Source organism: Dasypus novemcinctus, chromosome 10, assembly GCF_030445035.2.
Source record: "Dasypus novemcinctus isolate mDasNov1 chromosome 10, mDasNov1.1.hap2, whole genome shotgun sequence".
NCBI lineage: Eukaryota > Metazoa > Chordata > Mammalia > Cingulata > Dasypodidae > Dasypus > Dasypus novemcinctus.
Window position 1 is genome coordinate 81,495,704 of NC_080682.1, and position 22,908 is coordinate 81,518,611.

Consider the following 22,908-nt stretch of genomic DNA (forward strand, 5'->3'; position numbering starts at 1 on the left):
GCCCCGCCTACTCCATGATAATATTTTACAAAACTATAATATAACATCGTACTCATGATACAATCCATAGTCTTACCGAGATTGCCCCACCTTTACTTGTACCCTTTCCTGGATGTGTGTGTATTCTCTATGTTCCTGTATCCACCACCACCATCAAGTACTAAATCATTTTTACTTCTTTTTTGTATGCATAAAAAGTTGATACAATGAAGTGATCCCAGTCACCTTGGCATTGGTTTTTTTGGGAGTGTGTTAGAAAGACAATTAATCTAGCGTTAAAACTCTATGAAGATACATCTATTTGACAGGCCTGGAGCAGTTAATGTCTGCTTCTAAGGTTTCCACTACACAGGCAAGAAAAAATATCCTCCTGTTTTCTGTCTGATTGGGGCAGCCAAGATTGAATGCAGGAATATGTGAAGTACTAAAAGCATGGGTAGGGAGAGAGAATTTTTGCAGGTCAGAAATAATCTTGTAAACAGCAAAGAGCCTTGTTACTCCACAAAGGAATCTTAAAGCTTGAATTAAAAAAAAAAAACAAACCTTATGAGGCGTATCTCCCTCCAAATATCATCTAAAGGTGCCAGATAGACTCTGATGGCAGTGTGACACAGACAGTTAGAAGGGTAGAAGGCTTTCCAAACTATTTGTTAGTTCAGTGTATCTGGGTGCTTTTGAGACTAGTTCTTGTCTGAAGCGACCTGACAATTCACTGTTTCCATTCTTTGCTGAATTAAGTATAAATTCCTTGACCCGGGATTCAGAGTTCTTCATGACATGCTGTGACTTCCTGACCAGTATTTCTCTAACTTCTCCCATCTACATGCACATCTCTTGAGGTTCATCTTAAAAACCTTTTCTTCTAGGAAGCCTGCTCAACTAGATTTTTCCTCCCTGGGAGCTTCAAAGCTCCTTGCCCCAGACATACCGCTTGTGTTCTGTTAGTTGCCAGCATGCATGTGTTACTGGTGACCCCCAGGTCTGAGCACCTAGAGGGTCTCATTCAGCTCACTGTACACTGTCCAGTGGCTGCACACACTGGAAAATGACTCTCACTGTCATGAATCCACCCTGAATGTTCCACACATTTTCCCTCTCCTCTGCCACCCATTAGTCAATGCACGGATCCTGGGGGTTTCAGGCCATGGGCTAGTCACCCCCAGGATCTTAGGGCAGGAACAGTAGCTGCCACCTGCTAAAATGACAGCAGTTACCGTGAACTGAGTCCCTCCTCAGCATACAACAGCTTGCATTTGTCATCTCATTTAATCTTTACAGCACCTGTCTGAGGTAGAGATTATAACCCCAATTTATAGTGATGAGGAAACAAGAGGTAGGGAAGTTACATGACTTGCCCGTGGTTGCAACAGCCAGGAGAGACAGAGGCAGGGCCTGAATTCCAGGGCTGTCTGATTCCAGCCCATGACCATTATCAGTGACTTCTATTGCCTGCCAAACTGAAACAGGCATAAATCTAAGCAGTGGTGTGCCAGGCACTATTCTATATGCTAGTTTTCCATAATATATTCCCATATGTTACCTCATATAGTCCTCACAACCTATGAGTTATTCTTATTATATCGATGAGAAAACTGAGCTCCACAGAAGTGAAGTGACTTGTTCAGGCTCACACAGCTAGTAACTGCAGAGCCAGAATTCAAATCCAGGCAGTCTCCCTCCGATTGCATGCTCCTTGTCTCCCCTGCTAATGCCCAAATGCTACACTGAGTGCCATCAGCCATCTGCTGAGGTGACTACCCTGAGACCTAACAATCAGACTTACCAAGGAAGAAGCTAACTTGTAACACACAATAGTAAGTGATTCAAATAATGGTAACAAATCATGCTAAGCCAGAAACCTAGTCTGCATGAAGCTAGAAAGGAGAGCCAGGGTAGATTAGAATTTACTCTATGGAAGCACTAGCTGGGAAAGATATTGCTCTGGAAGATAAGTAAAAATGAATTAATAATAATGATACAATTTGTCTCATCTCTAATGAAGTTGAGCACATTTTCTTATAGGAGGATATATTGGTACACCTTTGGAAAAGCTTGGCATTAATGAAGTTGAAGATGTGTGTTCCTATTTTAGGAAGACACCCAAGATAAACTAAGGTACAGTGCAGCAGGGCACACATACAAGAATGTGCACTGGGGCATTTTTGCAATAGTTCTCAGTAGGAAACAAGCCAAATGTCCATGAATAGTAGAAAGGATAAAGGAATTGTAATATATTCCTATAATGAAATACTATACAAGGATGAAAGTGACTGAACTATAGCTTCATACAACAATGATGAGTCTTCAAAATATATGAAGTGACAGAAGCATGACATAAAATAATTTATACAATGTGATCATGTTTCTATAAATTTCAAAAACAACACAATTTAAGAGCATTGTTTAAAAACTGGAAAGAAGAAAAAACAAAGAAAAACATAAAGTAATTATGAATAAAGCTGGAGTAATGGTTATTTCTGGTTGGTTGGTGATAGAGAAGGGAAACATTGGGGGTCAACATTTCTGGAATGCTGGCCATATTATTTTTTCTCTGGTTACATGGATGTTCACTATAACAATGTATTAAGCTATATATTTGTTTAAAGCAAAGTTTTTCTATATGGCTAGTGTATTTCACAATTTTGAAAAAGTTAAATGTAAATTTTAAAGGGAGATGCCAATATGCTTACAATATGCCCGTGGTGTGCCTTGGTTCTGAATCCAATCCCCTTTCATGTTCTTAGGATCCTTTCAACGCCTATCATCCCCTCTCTTTTGAATCTTCAACTTCACTGGATCCTTTCCGCCAGCATTTAAACATACACAAGCCTTTCTGCCATCTTAAAAACAACTACAGTAACAACAAAAATAGCCTTCTGTTGTTCTAATCTCATCCCCAGCTATTGTCCCCTCTCCTCCTTTTCACAAAAGGAAATTGTTTAACCTCATTGCCTTAATTTCTTTACTTCCCATTTCTTCCTCAACTCTCTCGAATCAGGCTCCTGCCCCTCATCACTTACGCCATCAACAGTCACCCTTCTAGCCTCCCTGGCCAGGAGTAGCTAGCTCAATCGACCCTTTGTCCACCCCATCGTACTTGGATACTCAGCAGTGTTTGACACTGTGGATCAACACTCTTTAAACAACCTCTCTCCTTGGCACAAACTCCTAGTTTTCTTCGTACCTCTCTGGCTGCTCTCATTTTCCTTTACTCTTTCTCATTTCTCCTTTAGCTAGCCATTAAATCTTGACGTGCTGGTGCCTAGGTTTTTTTCTATTCTCATTTTATATCCCTTTCCCAATTGAGCTAATATACTCCATTGGTTTCAATTACTGTTTGTTTGCAGTTGTCTTCCAAACATACACATTAGCCTGTCTCTCTCCTTGGAACTCCAGACTTGTATATCTAATCCCCTGCTTGACACCACCATCTGGGTGTCTCAAAAGCATCTCAACCAATGTGTCCAAAACTATGATCTTCCACTACACATAGGGTCTTCCTCAAAAGTTTACATCTAGGAGAAAAGCATCAGGAACCTAGATGTCAGGCTTGATATATCTTCACCCATCAAGAGTCTTCTACCACATTTTCTAAGGCCCTGCATGATCTAACCCCTCCCTACCTTTCTAGGCACCTTGCATCTCTCCCTCCCAACCTCATGTATTCCTAGCACAGTAAATTTAAAAACTTTAAATTTTTCAAATGCATCATGATTCCTTTGCCTATGGGGCCCTTGTTTGTGCTATTCCAGCTCCTTGAAATGCTTTTCCCTCCTCTTTAGCTAATGAATTCCTTTCCTCCAGATATTAGCTCAAATGTTATTTTAGTGAGGGAATCTTTCCTGATAACCCAGAGTTTAGCTCATGGTTTCTTATATTGTGTTTATTATCTAATGGCAGGTAATAAATCTCTCTAAAACATGTCTTAAAACAGCAACAGTCACTTCTCTTTCAGTTTCTGTGGCTCGGGTATTGCAGATGGCTTGGCTAGGTGGTAATGGCTTGCAGTCATGAGCGTGCAGTCAGGTGCCAGCATGGATGCGGTTTTCTGAAGGTTCGATTGGGACTGCAGTCTCCACCTCCAAGACTGCTCACTCATGTGCCTGTCAAGTTAGTACTGGCTCTGGGTGAGAGGCCTTTCTACATGGGCCTCTCTGTGTCTCTTGGACTTCCTCACATAATGGTGACTGGATTTCACAAGGGAACACTGAGTAAAGGAGAGAGAGCAGGAGGAAACCATCTTTTTTATGAATAAGTCTGAGAAGCCACAGAGCATCCCTTCTGCCATATTCTATTCTTCATAAGTAAGGCTCTAAGGTAGACCAGTATCCAACAGGAGGGTATCCTTTAGAAGGAAGCATATAAAAATTGCAAATATGCTTTTAAATCACCCCACCTATATTCTCCCTTCCTGAACTTACCATAGTCTGTAATTTTTTGTAACATTTAATTATATTATAAATGTATAGTACATATTTGATGATTTTTTAAATGTCCACTATCCAACACTAGAATATAAGCTCTATTGAAAAAAAGATCCTATCTGCTTTGCCCACCATTTTATTTCTAATAGCTAGCACATTACCTGGTATATTGCTACAGAATAAATATGAATAGATTATTAATTTATGTAACAACCACGAGAATCCATTTAGGTCGGTATCACTTTTTTTCCAACTTACAAGTGTGAAAACTGAGAGTCAAAGCAGCAAAATAATTTGTTCAAGAACCAAAATTTGATTCAGGTCTCTGATTCTAAGGTGGCACTATTTCCAGAACTCCAGATTTCCTCCCTACAACGGCAAGAGAGGTGCAAGATCTCCTTTGGCCTGGGTGAAATAGTTTCCTGTGTTCCCACATTTCCTCACCAAGAACCTTGGGATAGCTCATTCCACTTCCCAACAGTATAGATTTAAGGACAAGACTGTCCTGGGGAGGAAATACTTCAAATCTAGTCATGAAAAAATTATTTTCCAAAATATAATTGATCATTATGAGTTTGCCTATCATGAGCAAAGAGAAGAGAATGTGGAGTATCTGAAATCACAAACCTTCTCTTGGGAAGGCCAACCAGAGTAGTCACTGGGGAAACAAGTAAAAGTCTTCCACCTGGCACCTTGCATTCCTCCATCCTGGTAGAAGGTCTTATGTCCTTCACTGAGGAAAAGGCAGCCTACCATGATAGCTGCATCATTATTCAGGGAGGTGACCATCAGTCACTTGTGGGTTTCTACATTTAAATTAATTAAAATGAAATAAAATTTAAAATTCAGTTCCTCAGTCTCACTAGCCACATTTCAAGTGATTCATAGCCATATGTGGATAGTATCTACCATATTGGAAAGTGAAAATATAAAGCCCTTCCATCATCACAGAAAGTACTGTCAGAGCAGACTGCCAGAGAACCTAGATAATCCTAGCCCCAGAGAATTCGAAGGACATGGAGGCAGACAAAACTAAGGGCTCGCATGAAGCTGTGCTCTGTAATAAGGGGAAGGGGGACTTATCTACGCCAAAACATGCCCAACTCCTCTGAAGGACATGGTACCATGCTCTATCCCTAATAATGGGGTTCTAGGAATAGACTTGCCCCTGCAAGCCTGTGCCCTCCAACCAGGCGTTCTGCCTCTTCTCCATCTGTCCTCTGAGCTATCAGTCTCACAGGAAACAACCCCTGCCACTGTCTAAACCAGACCTCTCCTTACCTGCTGCCCAGACCTGCTGAGCCTGGACCTAGCCTGAGACAACACATCATTTACTGTCCTCTGTACCTCAAAATACTCCATTACCACATGTTATCATCTCTGTCCTCCTGTCTAAGAGGGTGTCAATAACGTCCTCCTCAAAGATACACCCCTCCCCCACCTTCTCCATCACCACATGTGTTCTGGGCTGCCATAACTAATTGCCACAAACTCGGTAGCTTGAAGCAACAGGAGTTCATTCTCTCACGGTTTGTGGAGGCCAGACGTCTGGTTCAAGGAGTCGGACAGAGCCAGGCTTGCCTCCTAGAGCTTCTAATGGCTCCAAGTGTTCTTTGGTTTATGGCTGCATAACTCCAATTTCTGCCTCCATTTTCACATGACCTTCTCCTTTTGAGTCTTTTCTTCTTCTGTCTAAGGAAACTTGACGTTGAATTTAGAGCCAACTCAGATAATCCAGGATGATGTCATCTCGAGATCCTTCACTTAGTTACATCAGTAAGCACCCTTTTTCCAAACACGGTCACAGGTTGCAGGGGTTAGGACAAGGACATGTCTTCCTGGAGGTCACCATTTAGCCTGCTACAATCCTCATTTTCCACGAGGGCCACATAGGGCCTGCCTCTCGTTTGACTCAGTTGCTACCGTTTAATTACCTGTGCTCTGGATATGGCAACAAAGCTCTCCACAATCAGTGCCTGGTCTAAGTTTTCACCCATTTTCTCTTTGTCACTTTCTAGCCATATTCATCTCTTCACTTTCCATCACATGTCTAAAACATTCCTGCTTCTCCATCTTTTTTTTTTTTTTTTTTTTTTTTTTTGTTATCAGGGGCTGGAGATTGAACCCGGGACGTCATATGCCAGGAGCCAGTGCTCAACCACTGAGTCACATTGGCTTCCCTGAGTTGGCTTCATTGCTTGTTTTGCTTATTGTTTGTTTCTTTTCTTTCAGGAGGCACTGGGACCTCCTGTGTGGGAGGTGGGTGCTCAACTGCTTGAGCCACATCTGCTCCCTTGTTCATCTTTATTAAGACCATTTTTCTTGCCAGAAATATTTACTCCATGTACATCTTATTTATCCCTGCAGGTCTAAGTAAATCCATCCTTCTCCATGAAGGCTTTTTTTTTAAAAGGAGATACCAGGAATTTAACCCAGAACCTTGTACTTTTGAAGCAGGCACTCAACCACTAAGCTTGAACTACATCTCCTCCACCAAGATGCCTTTCTTGTGACAAAACCCATTGTGCTTCCTCCTTTCTCTGATTTCCACCGAAGAGCACAGGCTGCCTGATGCTTCTATGTATTGCTGTATGCATATTTATTTTCTCTCCTTAGTTGAATTTCAGAGTATTTTCTGACAGGGAATTAGCATCTACATCTTAGCACTCCCAAGAGTTTTTAGATGCAGAGTTTTGTGCACAGTGGATGTTCAAATATTGGTTGATTGACTGATACACTGACGTATTCCATTGTTACTTCAAAAGGGGTCAGTGGCAAACCATACAGCACTATTTTAAATAAATCTCCCTAAAATAATATTATAAAATAGAGACTGTGACAGCTATTAGCTGTGTAAGTTCTCTGTGTATGAAAGTAATACAGGCAAGCGGACTTGGCCCAGTGGATAGGGCGTCCGTCTACCACATGGGAGGTCTGTGGTTCAAACCCGGGGCCTCCTTGACCCGTGTGGAGCTGGCCCATGTGCAGTGCTGATGCGCACAAGGAGTGCCCTGCCACGCAGGGGTGTCCCCCGCGTAGGGGAGCCCCACGCTCAAGGAGTGCACCCCGTAAGGAGAGCCACCCAGTGCGAAAGAAAGTGCAGCCTGCCCAGGAATGGCACTGCACACACGGAGAGCTGACACAACAAGATGACATAACAAAAAGAAACACAGATTCCCGTTACGCTGACAACAACGGAAGCAGACAAAGAAGAACACGCAGCCAATAGACACAGAGAACAGACAACTGGGTGGGGAGAGGGGAAGGAAATAAATAATTTTAAAAAAATCTTCAACAAACACATAAAAAAAGTAATACCTCTTTGGAAGATCCTGGGATGATAGGCGTGACTGGGCTCTGGGAACTGCAAAGAAGTGTATAGCTGGTATTTTAGTTTGTTCAAAGCTGCCAAGGCAATATACAGAAATTGACTGCTTTTACAGTGGGGATTTATTAACTTACAAGCTTACAATTCTGAGACTGCGAAAAAGTCCAAATCAGGGAGCCTGGCTGCGGGTGATCCTGGACTCCTCTGTCGCATGGCAAGGCACATGGTACCATCTGCCAGTCTCTGTCTTCTCCTCCGGACTTTGTTGTCCACAGCTTCCTGCTTCATGGCATTCTCTCTGCTTCTGTGTTCTGTTGTTTTCAGTTTCTGGCTTTTGGGACTTTCTCTCTCAGCTTCTAGGAGTATCTCTCTGTTTCTGTGACTTTCTCCCTCCATATTTATCCTGCTTAAAGGGGACCCCAGTAAGAGGATTAGGACCCACCCGAGTCATGCCCTATGGAAAAGATCCAATCAAAAGGAAGTCTGCACCTACAATAGGTTCACACTTACAGGAATGGATTAGCTCTAAGGAAATGATCTTTTCTGGGGTCCATAAAAGCATCAAACTACCTTTAGCTGGCAAGCATCATTGCCATTATTGATACATTTCAGGGGCTGAGAAAAAAAGTATCTGTGCTGTTTTTTTCCTATGGGGGACATGGAAGAGAAGTATAGGTTTCGGAGCGAGACAGAATTCAGTTTGAATCTCAGCCTTGTTGCTTAATCGATGCATAAAAGTGGGTAAGTGCTTTTCTTTTATATTGTAGAAGAAGATGTTTGAACTGAGGAAACACCTCTGGTAAAAATATAAGCAGTATGATATCATGGTTATAATTTTTAAAAGTGTGTGTGCATATGTATGTATGTACAGAAAAAGGACCAGAAGTCTATATGTTAAAACATTGATTGGAATAAGATTCACATGACTTTTCAATTTTTCCTTGGCCTTTTCGATGTTTCTCAGAAAAGTACATGACTTTTCTAGAGAAAGTCAGTTCAAAACTTACCTGAATTAAATTGCAATATAAAACCCCCTAAAGATCTGCATTTTAAATAGTTTGACTTGTTTCTTGAGTTGAAAGGTATATGTGTTTTTCTTTCAACAATCTCAAATATTCAGAAAAGATGAGAAGAAGTTGCCGACACGATGCACCATCACTCTCAAATTCCTTAGTGTGTATTTCCTCCAAACAGGAACATTCTCATGTATAACCTTAATTTAGCTATCAATATTAGGAAATTAACACTGCCCTCTAATTCTCAAGTTTCATTTACATTCCCCCAATTATCTTACAATGTTCCTTATAGCAAAGCGTTTCCATCCTGAATCACGTGCTGCATTTAGTTCCCACATCTCTGTAGTCCCCTTTAATCTGGATCATTCTTCAGTATTTTTTTTTTAAGATTTATTTTTATTTATCACCACCCCCTCCCCGTTGTCTGCTCTCTGTGTCCATTCGCTGTGTGTTATTCTGTGTCCGCTTGCATTCTTGCCAGTTGGCACCAGGAATCTGTGTTTCTTTTTGTTGCGTCATCTGGTTGTGTCAGCTCTCTGTGTGTGTGGCGCCATTCCTGGGCAGGCTGAACTTTCTTTCGTGCTAGGCCACTCTCCTTACAAAGTGCACTCCTTGTGCGTGGGGCTCGCCTATATGGGGGACACCCCTGCATGGCACAGCACTCCTTGCGTACATCAGCACTGCACGTGGGCCAGGTCCACACGGGTCAAGGAGGCCCGGGGTTTGAACTGCGGACCTCCCATGTGGTAGATGGATGACCTATCCATTGGGCCAAGTCCACTTCCCCTAGGACTTCTTCACATGATGCTGAAGTGTTCCCAGAGAGAAAAAAACGAAAGTGGAAAGATCTCATGTCATAGAATGTCACTTCTACCATATTCTATGGTCAAAGCAAATGACAAGTCCAGCCCAGATTCAAGGGTGGGAGAATAGATCCCACCTCTTAACTGGAGAAGCCAAAGCAGCAAAATCACGCTGCAGAAGCACACAGTCACTAAGAGGCATAATTCATTGGGGGCCAGGATTGTAACAATTAATCACACTTACCCAAATGAACAAGTGCCAGTTGAAGTTTTCAAAAACCATCATTTAAAATGCCTCTTCGAGTTAGAATGACCATAAAGAATCCTCGGAGACCTACACAAAATAAAAGTAGGAATGCTAGGAGGCAAGCAATATCCAGACTTCTTATTTGCTCTGAGATTTTCTGACAAACACTGGAGAACTTGAGCTCCTACCTTCAGCTGTGTGGTGCATGGAAAACAGAAGGTAAAATCAAAGGTCATCAAAAAGCAGAACCTAAAAGGAGAACCTCAGGTAAAGCTGGGACTTCACCCTGCATAAGGTGAATAAGAAAAACAAAAACACTAAAAAGTAAGGAACAGCAAGAAAAAATTGCACACATGTCTTGACTTCAATGCTGGATGTAGGCGGAAAGAATCATCTGAAAATTTCTAACCACAAACCATGGGTTTACTGTGTTTTCTGGAAAGAAAAATGCAATCTACTGATGTCATTTGACAAGGACTCATGTTTTAAGCCCTCAGTTGACTGAGAGGTACAAAAGTAAATCCTTTCTGGAAGAATTCAAACTTAATCCAGGCCACAAAGAATTCCCACAGATAAAGCTCCAACAAAAATTAACAACTCACTGTAAGACAAAATCCCAGAAAATACCAAGAAGGCACTATCTGTAGGACCAGCAGAAAAAACATAGCCAGACAGCAGCAATGGATCATCTAAGGCTTCAGATATGACAATATAAGATATGGGCTTTGAAGTAACTAAGTGACATATATTTAAATAAATATAAGACAAGCTTAAAATATGAGCAGGGAGTGGCTATGACAAGGTAGAACTGAGAAAAGTCTAAATAGAAATTCTTAAAATTAAAAATACCATCGAAATGTAAAAATCTATTAATGAATTAAAAATCAGACTACACCACATGGATGGAATCTGTGAACTGGATGCTAGATAGAATATATTTATTTGGAATATAAACAGATGGAAAATATGCAAGGTTATGAAATGCGGTGGATTTAGTGTGAAAACCCAACATATGTCTAATCATATTTCCAAGAAAGAGATAATAGAGATGGAGAAATTGGAGCCTCATACATTGCTGGCGGAATGTAAAATGGTGCAGCCACTTTGGCGGTTCCTCAAAATGTTAGATTTAGAGTTACCATATGACCCTGAAATTCCAGGCTTCAGTAATTATCTAAGAGAAATGAAAATATATAGCCACACAAAAACAAGACACAAATGTTCATAGAAGCATTATTCATGATAATTTTAATGATGGAAACAACTCAAATGATGAGTGGATAAAAAAATGTGTATATCCTGCAGTAGAATATTATTCAGCCATAAAAAGAAATGAGGTATAGATACATGTCACAACATGAATGAACTACAACATTATGGTAAGAGAAAGAAGTCAATCACAAATGACCACATAGTATATGATTCCATTTATATGAAATGTCCAGAATAGGTAAACATATAGGAAAAAAATAGTAGATTAGTGGTTGCCAAGGGCTGGGGTGAGAAGTAAATGGGGTGAAGATGGGGATGATGGCTTTCAGATATAAGGTTTCTTTTGGTGATGATGACAATATTCTAAAATTAGACTCTGATAACGATTGAACAACTGTAAATACACTAAAAAACCATTGGACTGCATATAAAAACAGGTGAACTTTTTTATATGTAAATTATATGTCAATAAGGATGTTTAAAAAGAGATAATAGAGAAAAGAGGAAAAAACCAATATTCAAAGATAAAATGACTGATAACTTCACAGAGCTGTTGAAAAACACAATTCTTTAGATGCAGAAATTCCAATGAATCCCACGTAGGATGCATTAAAAACAAAACCCATACGTGGACACATCATCAAATAACTGCAGACACCAAAGAAAAAGAGATTTTAAAATCACAGACACTTGGGGAGCAGGTGCAGCTCAGTGGTTGAGCTCCTGCTTTGCAGATATGAGGTCCGGGGTTCAATCCCCAGTACCTCCTGAAAAAAAAAATAACAGAAACAAGACATATTACCTACAAAGAACAACATCAATTGATGTTTGACTTCTCAGCAGAAAGGATGGAAGCTAGGAGATGATAGAACGTTACCTGCAATGTGTCAAGAGAAAATAAACAACAATCCTAAACCATGTGAATATATATATAGAGAGAAAGAGAGAGAGAATGGGCTAGAAACAAAAGAAATTTCAGGCAGATACAAACTTGAGAGATTACACCACTAACCTTCCTTCACTAAAGAAAAATTTAAGTGATGTATTTTAGCCAAAAAGGAAAATGAATCCATATGGAAATCTGAGAGTCGTGAAAGAATGATGAACAAAGATATTTGTAAATATTTAAGTAAATTTAAATATTGTATAAGATAAAAATAATATCCAATTTCTCAGAGAATATTATTTAGAATTAAAATACTGGACAATAGCATAGGAAGTAGGAGGAGAGTTCATGAGTTCTAAGGTTAATTTCTAAAATTGTCTTCCAACACCCAACCCCATCATTTCTACTGTCCATCTGCATTTGATTGGGTTTCTAGGGCCACTGACTTGACTGGGCCAGTGCTGACCTCCTTCCTTTAACTCCTACCTTCCATGCCTTTGTCTTATTTGGTACTGGCACATGTCTGTGAATGACTTCCTAAGCCTGTGGAGCAGTTTTTTTCTTTAAATATTAAAAAGCTTAAACAGGCCTACACAAGGATCAGGTTCTTAAAGTTTCCACCATTCCAAACAGTTATTTTTCATTTTAGAAGGTTTTATTTATTTTTTCTTTTTCTGATTAAAAATTAAACACGTTGGTGGTGGACTTGGCCCAGTGGTTGGGGCGTCCATCTACCACATGGGAGGTCCACGGTTCAAACCCCGGGCCTCCTTGACCCGTGTGGAGCTGGCCCATGCTCAGTGCTGATGCGTGCAAGGAGTGCCCTGCCACGCAGGGGTGTCCCCGCATAGGGGAGCTCCATGCGCAAGGAGGTTGCCCCATAAGGAGAGCCGCCCAGCGTGAAAGAAAGTGCAGCCTGCCCAGGAATGGGGCTGCACACACGGAGAGCTGACACAGCAAGACAATACAACAAAAGGAAACACAGATTCCTGTGCCGCTGATAACAACAGAAGCGGACAAAGATGCAGCAAATAGGCACAGAGAACAGACAACCGGGGTGAGGGGTGGGAAGGGGAAATAAATAAATAAATAAATCTTTTTAAAAAATCTATTTAAAAAAAACCACGTCAATTATTTTTAAATTTGGGAAGTTGAGAAAAATATAAAGAAGGAGTTAAGCATCACCCCGTATACCATGTCGTGAAAATGAATCAAATAATCAAATTATTTTTAAAATTCTCAATCTGTCAAAAAAAATGCAACAAATAAAATTAATGTAACAAATACTCGAGTTTCTCTACTCGGCACTGAAAATTGCTAACATTTTGCTATATTTACTTCTAGACTATCCCTTACATTTTGAGAGCCTGGGCTTGAGTACAAAGGGAGGCCCACATATTATGTGTCTAAATATTCAAGTTCTAAATTAAGTAAACTGATAGATAAAGTATATTTTGTCCTTCTATATTCACATATATTTTCACAACAAAAAAGGGTAAAGATGTAATTTTTAAGACTAAAATTCAGTAAACAACAAAGATAATTGAATTTTAATTACTGTGACTGTCTTGGAATTTTGCTAATGGGCCATGATATTCAGAAGAAAAATAAACAATATATATATAATTTATGAATAAGTATATATTTTCCACACAATTAATTTTCTTGCTTCCTTTTCAGTAAAATCACTAATTATACATTACAATCAAGATTTTCAGTTTGTGTTTTCTCGATCAAAATGACAAATCAGACATTTCTTCAGTCATTGTAGTTCTTAGAAAATTTTTTATTAACTAATTTGAGCAACTTCTTTTACCTAAGACAGCAGCAGCTGTAATTACCAGTAAAATTCTTAAAACAGTACTCAATTTTAGAAACAAAACATGAATTTTACATATCATGCTTGCTGTAATAAGGTATTACATGAAAAATAATCATTATCACAGAAAGCACTGTAAAATATTTTAAGTTCATGGATGAACCTTGAAAAATACGTTGAGTAAAATAAGGTAGTCATAAAAAGAAAAATATTGTATGACCTCACTGATATGAAATAATTAGAATAAGCAAACCCATGGAGTCAGATTCTGGAGTACAGGTTACCAGGGGTCAGGTTGAGGGTAGGGAATTGGGAGTTCATGCTTGCAACGTGCAATTTATAATTGGGTTGATTATAAAGTTTGGTAATGGTGGTAAAGGTAACACAACCTTGTGAATGTAATTAATGACACTGAATTATATATGTGAATGTGGTTAAAAGAGGAAATTTTAGGTTGTATATATGTTACTAGAACAAAAATTTTATTTAAAAACATAGGACTGTACAACACAGTGAACCCTCTTGTAAACACAGTGAACCCTATTAGAAACGATGTACTATAGTTAATAGTGCAATTATAGTTCATAGTAAAATTATAAAAATGTTCTTTTATGAATTGTAACATTATACCACACTAACACAAAATATTAATAACAGGGCAGTTTATGGGAACTCTGTATTTTATGTATTTAATGCACGACTTTCTGTAAACCTACTTCTTTAATAAAAAAATATTTTAAGTGCATCATATGAATTGCCATCTCTTATATAAAGATTCTCACCATCTCATATAACATTATTTTCATATAATGTAAAAAATAGTTGCCACACTTCATACATGTTACATCTAGATCTGTAAGAGCAATATGAATTGTTTAATACTGAAATTGGTCCTCAGTCACGACATGCAACCATTGAGAATACCATGCTAATTTGCAAGTATCTCCGGATCTAAAAATTTGAACAGGAAGAGAAAGAAAATGGGTTCCATGCGCAGCCATATGGAATTTTTATGGAAGAAGTCATTCCATTCACGCTCCCCCTAGGAAGGATTTGACAAGGCCATTTTTTCTTTCATCTTTCCTCAGTACTCTGCCTTTCAGATCCTCCTACACTATCAAATCTGTCTGACTTCAACAGTAACGGTAGTAGAGCCCACAAATTTCATGGCATTTAGAAGTCACCTGCAAGCAATGTGGACAAGTGTTTTCCCTGAATCTGAACAGTATTTGGCCAGAAGAATGGTTACTGAGGGCTATAGGCTGTGCAGCGCCAGCACGGAGCATGAATTCCAAGTGACAGAGTGGTCACATTTTAAAAATAATTTATCTTTTTTAATGTTTATGATTATGTGAAAAATTCCAGATCCCCGGACAGAGACAACTTTTTCCTAAATCTAAGAGTGATACTGCTTACTTTCTCTTCTTCTAAGTGAAGGATACAAAAGCTTTTGGATAAATTGGAAACTTCTTCCAAATTTGACACCTCCTTCCAATTTCATTCTCCCTTCCACCTCCTCAGATGCAACCACCATCATGAATTTGCTGTGTATAGTTCCAGCTATTTTACATACATTTATATTATATATGCATTCATGCATAATATTTGTATTATTTTTGGAATGTCTTTTAAAGTTTTTATGTGGGTATCATGCATATTTTTTCTGCCACCTGCTATTTTGAAATTAAGTTTCTGATATCTAGCCATGTTGACATATAGGGATCTACCCCGTTTCTTTTCATAGTTGATTCTATCATATTACCATGTCTTATTTACTGAATTACGTATCGATGGGTCTTCTGCAGCTTGCTTTATTAAATTAAATTAAATTAATTAATTAATTTCTCCCCCATCCTACATTGTCTGCTCTCTGTGTCCATTTGCTGGTTGTTCTTCTGTGTGTGCTTGTATTCTGACTAGGCGGCTCCAGGAAACGATCCTGGGACCTTCTGGAGTGGGAGAGAGGTGATCACTCTCTTGTGCCACCTCAGCACCCTAATCTGCTGCATCTCTTATTATCTCACCTCTGTGTCTCTTTTTGTTGTGTCATCTTGCTCTGCCAGCTCTCCGTGGGCCAGCACTCCTGCGTGGGGTAGCACTCCTGCATAGGGCAGCACTCCTGTGTGGGGCAGTAGTCCATGCAGGCCAGCACTCTGCGTGGGCCAGCTCACCACACAGGCCAGCTTGCCTTCACCAGGAGGCCCTGGGCATCAAACCCTGGACCTCCTGAATGGTAGATGGGAGCCCAGTTGCTTGAGCCACACCTGCTTCCCTGCAGCATGCTTTTTCAAAATGTAACATAACGATATATCTTGAAGACTGTTTCATGCCAAAGCTCTTTATTATCCTTTTTAAATGCTGCATAATATTTCGTTGTAAGGCTATCCCATAGTTTATTTAACCAATTTGTTACTGAGAACATTTAGGACTTTTCCAGTCTTTTGTATTTCAAACAATACACAAAAAAATGAACATACTTTATTTGGTTTATACCTGAGGGTACATGTAAGATATATTCTCAAAACTATCAAAGGAAATGCATATTTTTAGTTTTGACAAATACTGCCAAATCACTTTTCAGAGAAGTTGGAACAATTTATATTCCCATCAATGATATGGGAATTCTTGTTTCAGCCATCCTTAAAAACTAAACTTGTTTTTATCTTAGGTAATCTCATGAATTAAAAAAAAAAAGGGATCTGGGCAACTGTGGCAAAATGCTAAAATTGGTGGATCTGGGCATCTGCAGGGGTCAGGGGCATATTTTGGAGTTCTCTGTATAGGTTCTGTGTTTCAACTGATCTGTAGGTTTGAGATTATTTCAAAATAAAAAAGTTGAAATCTATCTCCTTGCAGTCTAATTTTTCATTTTTCTTATTTTATGTGAGTTTAACTATTATGGTCATATGTTTTATAGCCAGCTACACTTCTTTTTCTGTAAATTGTTCATGTACATTCCCCAATGTTTTATTGCATTGTTGGGTTTAGGTTTTAATTAATTTGTAGGAGATTTTGTTTGCTAGGGAAATTCACCCTTTGTTTGTAACGTGAATTGCAAATGTTTTTCCCAATTTTTTGTCTTTTGACTTTGTTTTATGATGATTTTTTGCCATGGATAATATTTTAATTAGCCAGTTTTATCAGTCTTTTGTATTGTATGTCACATTTGGGAAGGCTTTCCCCACTTTAAATTAAGAAAAATTTCCCCCCCTTTCTTATAATATATATATAGTTTTACTTTTTAAATTTAAATATTTGATCTATTCAAGATTCATTTGAAGTGTAACCCAAAAAATGAATTTAATTTTTTCCCCGATCTCTACTATGATGTGTCAGAGCACAAAGTTAAATGTTTCATATTTTACCTACTGATATGTAAATACCACTTTATCATATTTGTTGGTCTTTCTCTGAGTTCATCAAGGGATGCTGATCTATTTGTCTAGTCTTGTACAAGTGCTACATTGTTACCATTGTTGTGGGTCTATATAGATTTGTATATGAGTTTTTTTTCAATTGAATTGCAACTTACATGCCATAAAGTACACAAATTTTAATTTTATAGTTAAATGAGATTTTATGTATATATAAACCTGTCTACCCACTGCTTGGATCAGGATATAGAATATTCCCAGAACTCCAGAATGGTCACATATGCTTCCATATAAATTGTAACTACTATTTTGACTTCAATCATTCCTGATTATGTTTGCCTTTTCTTGAGTTTCATGTGTATGGAATCATACAGGGCTTTCTCTTTTGTGCCTGTCTTTGTTTGCACAACGTTATGTCTCAAAGTTAATCCATTTCATTGCATCTGTCAGTAATTAATATAATTTCATTGCTGTATAGAATTCTGTTGTATGGAAAACTACAATTTATTGATCTATTCCGCTGTTGATATATATTAGGGTGTTTTCCAGTTTGGAACTATTGGAATTAAGCTAGAATGAATATTCTTGGATATTTTGTGAGTGGATATATATTCTGGGATTAAATGGCTAGGTAATAGAGCATGTATTTGTTCTGGATTAGTGGGTACTTTCAAATGGTTTTCCATAGTGAGTATGACAATATAAATTTCTCTGATAGTACATGAGCATTCCAGTTGTTCCACATTAGTAAAAACACTTGGTATTGTTAATCCTTTAGTTTTGATTTTTTGGGGTGGTGGTGGTAGATTTAGTAATAGCTGATTGTGCCTTTAATGTACATTTCCCTAATTATCAATGCTATTTCTGCAACTTTTTATCCATTTATTGGTGATTTGGTTATCTTTTTTTGTGATGTGTCTATTTAAATCTTTAGATCTTTAGTCTATTTTTTTAGGGAAGTCATCTAACCCTTTCTTAATGATTTGCAGGAATGCATTATATATTTGTAGGGAGTCCTTTGACAGTTATGTGCACTGCAAATATCTTTTCCATACCTGTAGCATGGAAATGTTGTCTTTTGATATGAAGTTCTTGATTTTAATGGAGTCCAATTTATCAATCTTTCCTTTATGAGTGATTGAAATTGTTTTTAATTTTGGTTTCCACTTGTTCATTGCTAGCATATAAAAATAGAATTGATTTTTGCATATTGATCTTGTATCCTGTGACCCTCTAGAACTCATCTTTTTTTTTTAGAACTTGTTTATTATTTTATTTTTTAGATTTCTTGGGATTATATCACCTGCAATGAGGACCAACTTTATTTCTTTCTTTCAATAAGTATGCCTTCTATTTTCTTCTATGGCTTTATTGCGTTGGCTCAGCCTTTTAGTATTAAGTTGAATAAGAGTGATGAGAGCGGATATCCTTGTTTTTGTCCTTTATTTTAGAGGAAGAGCATTCAGTCAGTCTTTCGTCACTTAGTATGAGATTAGCTACAGGGAATTTTTGTAAATGCTCTTTATCAAAGTCAGGAAATTTCCTTCTATTCCTAGTTTTCAGAGAGTTTTTTTTTTTAATCATAAACTGTTGCTGAATTTTGTAAAATGCTTTTTCTGAAGCAATCTATATGAAAAATTAGTTTTTCTTCTTTGGCTTGTGAAGACAGTGGATTGCATTGTTTGATTTTTAAATATTGAATATATTTATTTATGTCTTCTTAAATTTCTCTCAGAGATATTTTATAATTTTCAAGGTAGAAGTCTTAAATATCTTTCATTAGATTCACTCCTATATGTTTTATATATATTTTATTAGAGAAGTGGTGAGCTTACAAAACAATCATAGAAAACATGTAGAATTCCCATACATCACCCCTCCACCAACACCTTGCATTGTTGTGGAACATTTGTTACAGATTATGAAAGAACATCATCAAAAGATTACTACTAACTCTGGTCCATAGCTTTACATTTGGTGTATTTTTCCATACACCCCCCCCTATAATTAATACCATATATGAATGTTGTATATTTGTTATAGTTCATGGGAGAATACTCTCCTATTTGTACTGTTAACTACAGTCCATCATCCACCACATGGTTCATTGTGTCACACAGTCCCTTGCCTTTAACAATCCAACTGTACACTCAGTGGCTCTCACTTTCATCACAAAACTGTGTCATTATCACCTCCAGTAAATTTTTCAATGTTTGCCTTAATCCAAGAGAAAAAATCCCATATCCCTCTATTATTGACCCTTAGCGTTGATAGAGAACCTTCTCTGATGCTGACTCAAGATTATTACAATATTGCTGTTAACTATAGTCCATAGGTTACATTAATTGTATTTTTCCACCCAGATTCATTCGCATATGTTTTTTGTTTGTAAATGGTATTGTTTCTTTAACTCTGTTTTCTAAATGTTTGTTATTAGTATATAAAAATAAAATTTTCTTTTTTTTTACTTTAGATTTAGAAAATTAGTAAAATTTACTTTATAATTCCAGTATTGTTTCTGTACATTCTTTTTAATGTTTTATGTACTGAATCATGTCATCTGCAAACAAAGAGTTTTAGTTCTTTCTTTCTTCTCTTTACTTTTATTTATTTTTTGCCTTATGACATTGCCTAAGAGCTCCAATACAGTGTTGATTAAAAGTGGTGTTAGTCAGCATCACGGTCTTGTTTCTAAAATCAAAAGGAAAACAATCAGCATTTCACCTCTGAGTGATAGTTCAGCTAGAGTCTTTTGCAGTTTGCCTGTGCAAAATTCAGAATCAAATTTTTAAACATTCTTTAGCATTTATTTATTAGGACATACTACTGTAAACACACAGACTAAAAAACATGATCAATAAAATACAAGCAAATCGATTTACTTTCCGACTGTAGAATGTAGCAAATGCTTAAATTAAGTTTTCAATATTTTAAAAATTGAGGTAAAATTTACATATAGAAAAAATACACAGATCTTCTGTTTATAATTCAATAAATTTTATATCTCCTTATGAAGTGGGTTGAAGGAGGCCCTCCAAAAGATATGTACACATCTGAATCTCTATGAATTTTACCTTGTTTGGAAAAAGAATCTGTTCAGATGTAACTAAATTATGGATGTTGAGATGAAATCACCCTGGCTTTCTCAGGTAGGTCCTGTGGCAGGTTGCATTATGTATGTACCATGTTCTTAATTTGAATTCTGGTCAGTGTGAACCCATTGTAAAGAGGACCTTATGAAAATGTTATTTTTAGTTAAGGTATGGCCCAACTGAATGAGGGGGGGTCCTTAATTACACTACTGGAGTCCTTTATAGGCAGAAGAAATCCAAACGTAGCCAAGAATGGCATGGTGAGGGCCAGAAGCCAAAAGTCAGCGGGAACTTGGAAGGGGAGGAGGACATTGCCATGCGATGGAGAAGCCAAGGAGCCCATGGATTGCTAGGCAGCCAGAACATGACCAGCCATGGGAGGAAGCACATCTTCTAGCCTCAGAAACCATGTGCCAATAAGTTCCTTTTGTGAAGCCAACCCACTGTGTGGTATTTGTGATAGCAGTCTAGCAAAACTAAGACAGGCCCAAATCCAGTGACAAGTGTCCTTATAACAGAGGGAAGACTACAGAGGAGAAGGCCATGTAAAGATGAGGGCAGAGATTGGAGGGATGTGGCCAGAAGCCAAGGAAGTCAAGGAATGCCAGGATGCCAGAACCTGGGGGAGGCAAGGTAGGATTATTCCATAGAGCTTTTAGTTTTTTAGAGGGAATGAGGCCCTTCCAACACCTTGGTTTCAGACTTTCGGCCTCCACAACTGCGAGGTCATAACTGTCTATTGTTTCAAGCCACATGATTTGTGGTTACATTTTACTAAAGTCCTAGGTAACGAGTATATCCCTGTTACTACCACACAAATCAAGGTGTATAACATTTCTATATCCCAAAATATTTTTTCCTAACTCCTTTCAGTCACTTAACTCACATAGTCAACCATTATTCTGATTTCTGTCACTGTTTTAGTTTTGCCTGTTGTAGACTTTTGCATACACAGAATCATAGAGCTTGTCTTCTGTTGTGCCTGGCATATTTGCCCAGAAGAATATTTTTGATCTTACCTTAAATTTTTACTCATTATCCTGATCAATGAACATTTAAGATGTGTCTAATTTTTGGCTATTATAAGTGAAACTTCTATAAACATTTCCATACAAGTCATTTTTTAAAAAATAAGTTTTAATTTCTGTTGGGTTAATATATAGGAGAGGAATTGTTGGCTCATAAATTAAGTTTATATTTATCTTTATAATTAACTTCAAAACCATTTATTATAATGGTAGTACTGCTTTCCATTCCCACAAATAATATACATATTAGTTATACATACCAAGTGTTCTACATCCTCAACAACATTTGATATTATCAGTCTTCTAAAATTTTAGATCTTTTAAATACAATAACCTTTTCATCAGATTACTTCTGATAATTATACTGTTCCTAATATTCATGAGATTTTATCATTTATGGGTTTTAATGCTGTTTCTACAACTCCTGAGGCACATGCTTGTAGAGTTATTCTCATTTATTTTGTTCATGCAGTGAAACATTCTGGTTAATTTTTAGACCAGTATATTGAGGCATAATTTCCATGCCATAAATTCACCAATTTTAAGTGTATAGTTTGATTAGTATTAGTAAATCTATACAGCTGTGCAACCACCATCACAATCCATCACTGAAAGAGTTCCCTAATTCCCGTTTGCAATCCATCCCTACTCTCATCCCCAGTCCCAGGTAACCTCTGATCTGCTTTCTGTCTATATAATTTTGTCATTTCTAGAAATTTTGTATAAATGGATTCATAAAATTGGACTTTCGTGTTCTTGCCATATGGCAAGGAACTGAGGCTTCCTGCCAACAGCCATGTAAGTAAGTCATCTTGGAGCAGATTATCTGGTCTCTGTCAAAACTTCAGATGACTGCAGCCTCAAATGAAGATTTGGCTGCACCCTTACGACAGACCCTGAGAGCCAAATCTACCCAAGTCACTATCCAACTCCTGACCCACAGAAACTATGAGATAGAAAAGATAGATTTTTTGTTTAAACCACTAAGTACTGGGGTAATTTATTATATGGTAATAGATCACTAATACACTTGCATTCTTGGAATAAGTTCTAATTAATCATGATGCAGTCTCTTTTTACATATCTCTCCTTTCAGTTTTATATAATTTTACATAGAATTGTGTTTAAATTCATGAGAGGTATTGGCCTATAATTTTACTTTTTTTGTGGTGTCCTTTTTGTGTTTTAGAATCAAGATTTATTCTAGCTCATAGAATGAGCTGAAAAGTGCTCTCATTTTTTACGATCTCAAAGAGTTTAGTTAAAATTAGCAATGTTTCTTTCATTATAGGTCTAGAAGAATTTATCAATGGAAACATCTGAACCTAAGGTTTTGTCTGGAGAAATGGAAACTGAATTTCTTTATGAGATAAGGCACTATTCAAACTTTCTATTTCTTCTTATTTCAGTTCTGTTAACTTCTGTTTGTGCAGGAACTTATCCACTTGTTATCAAATTTGTTGTCATAAGGTCATTCATAATCTTTGTGTCTGTAGGATCTACAGAATTTTTGAAACTCATAATTTGTGCTTACTCCCTTTTTCTTCATCAGACTTTCCATGGATTTATTAAATTAATATTTTTTTCAAAGAATCACCTTAGGCTTTATTTTTCCCCTGACATGTGACTTTATTTTTTTAATGGCATCTTGCTCCTGAGTTGTTTACATGCCTTATTTT

The 22,908-nt window shown here is 37.6% G+C and overlaps 1 non-coding gene across 1 annotated transcript; it reads left to right on the forward strand.

The window, feature by feature from the left end:
* The first annotated feature begins 294 nt into the window (after positions 1–294).
* LOC111758914 (small nucleolar RNA SNORA31) lies at positions 295–420 on the forward strand. The gene has a single exon (XR_002793036.1). It is a non-coding gene; the product is annotated as a small nucleolar RNA SNORA31 (small nucleolar RNA).
* Positions 421–22,908: the final 22,488 nt, after the last annotated feature.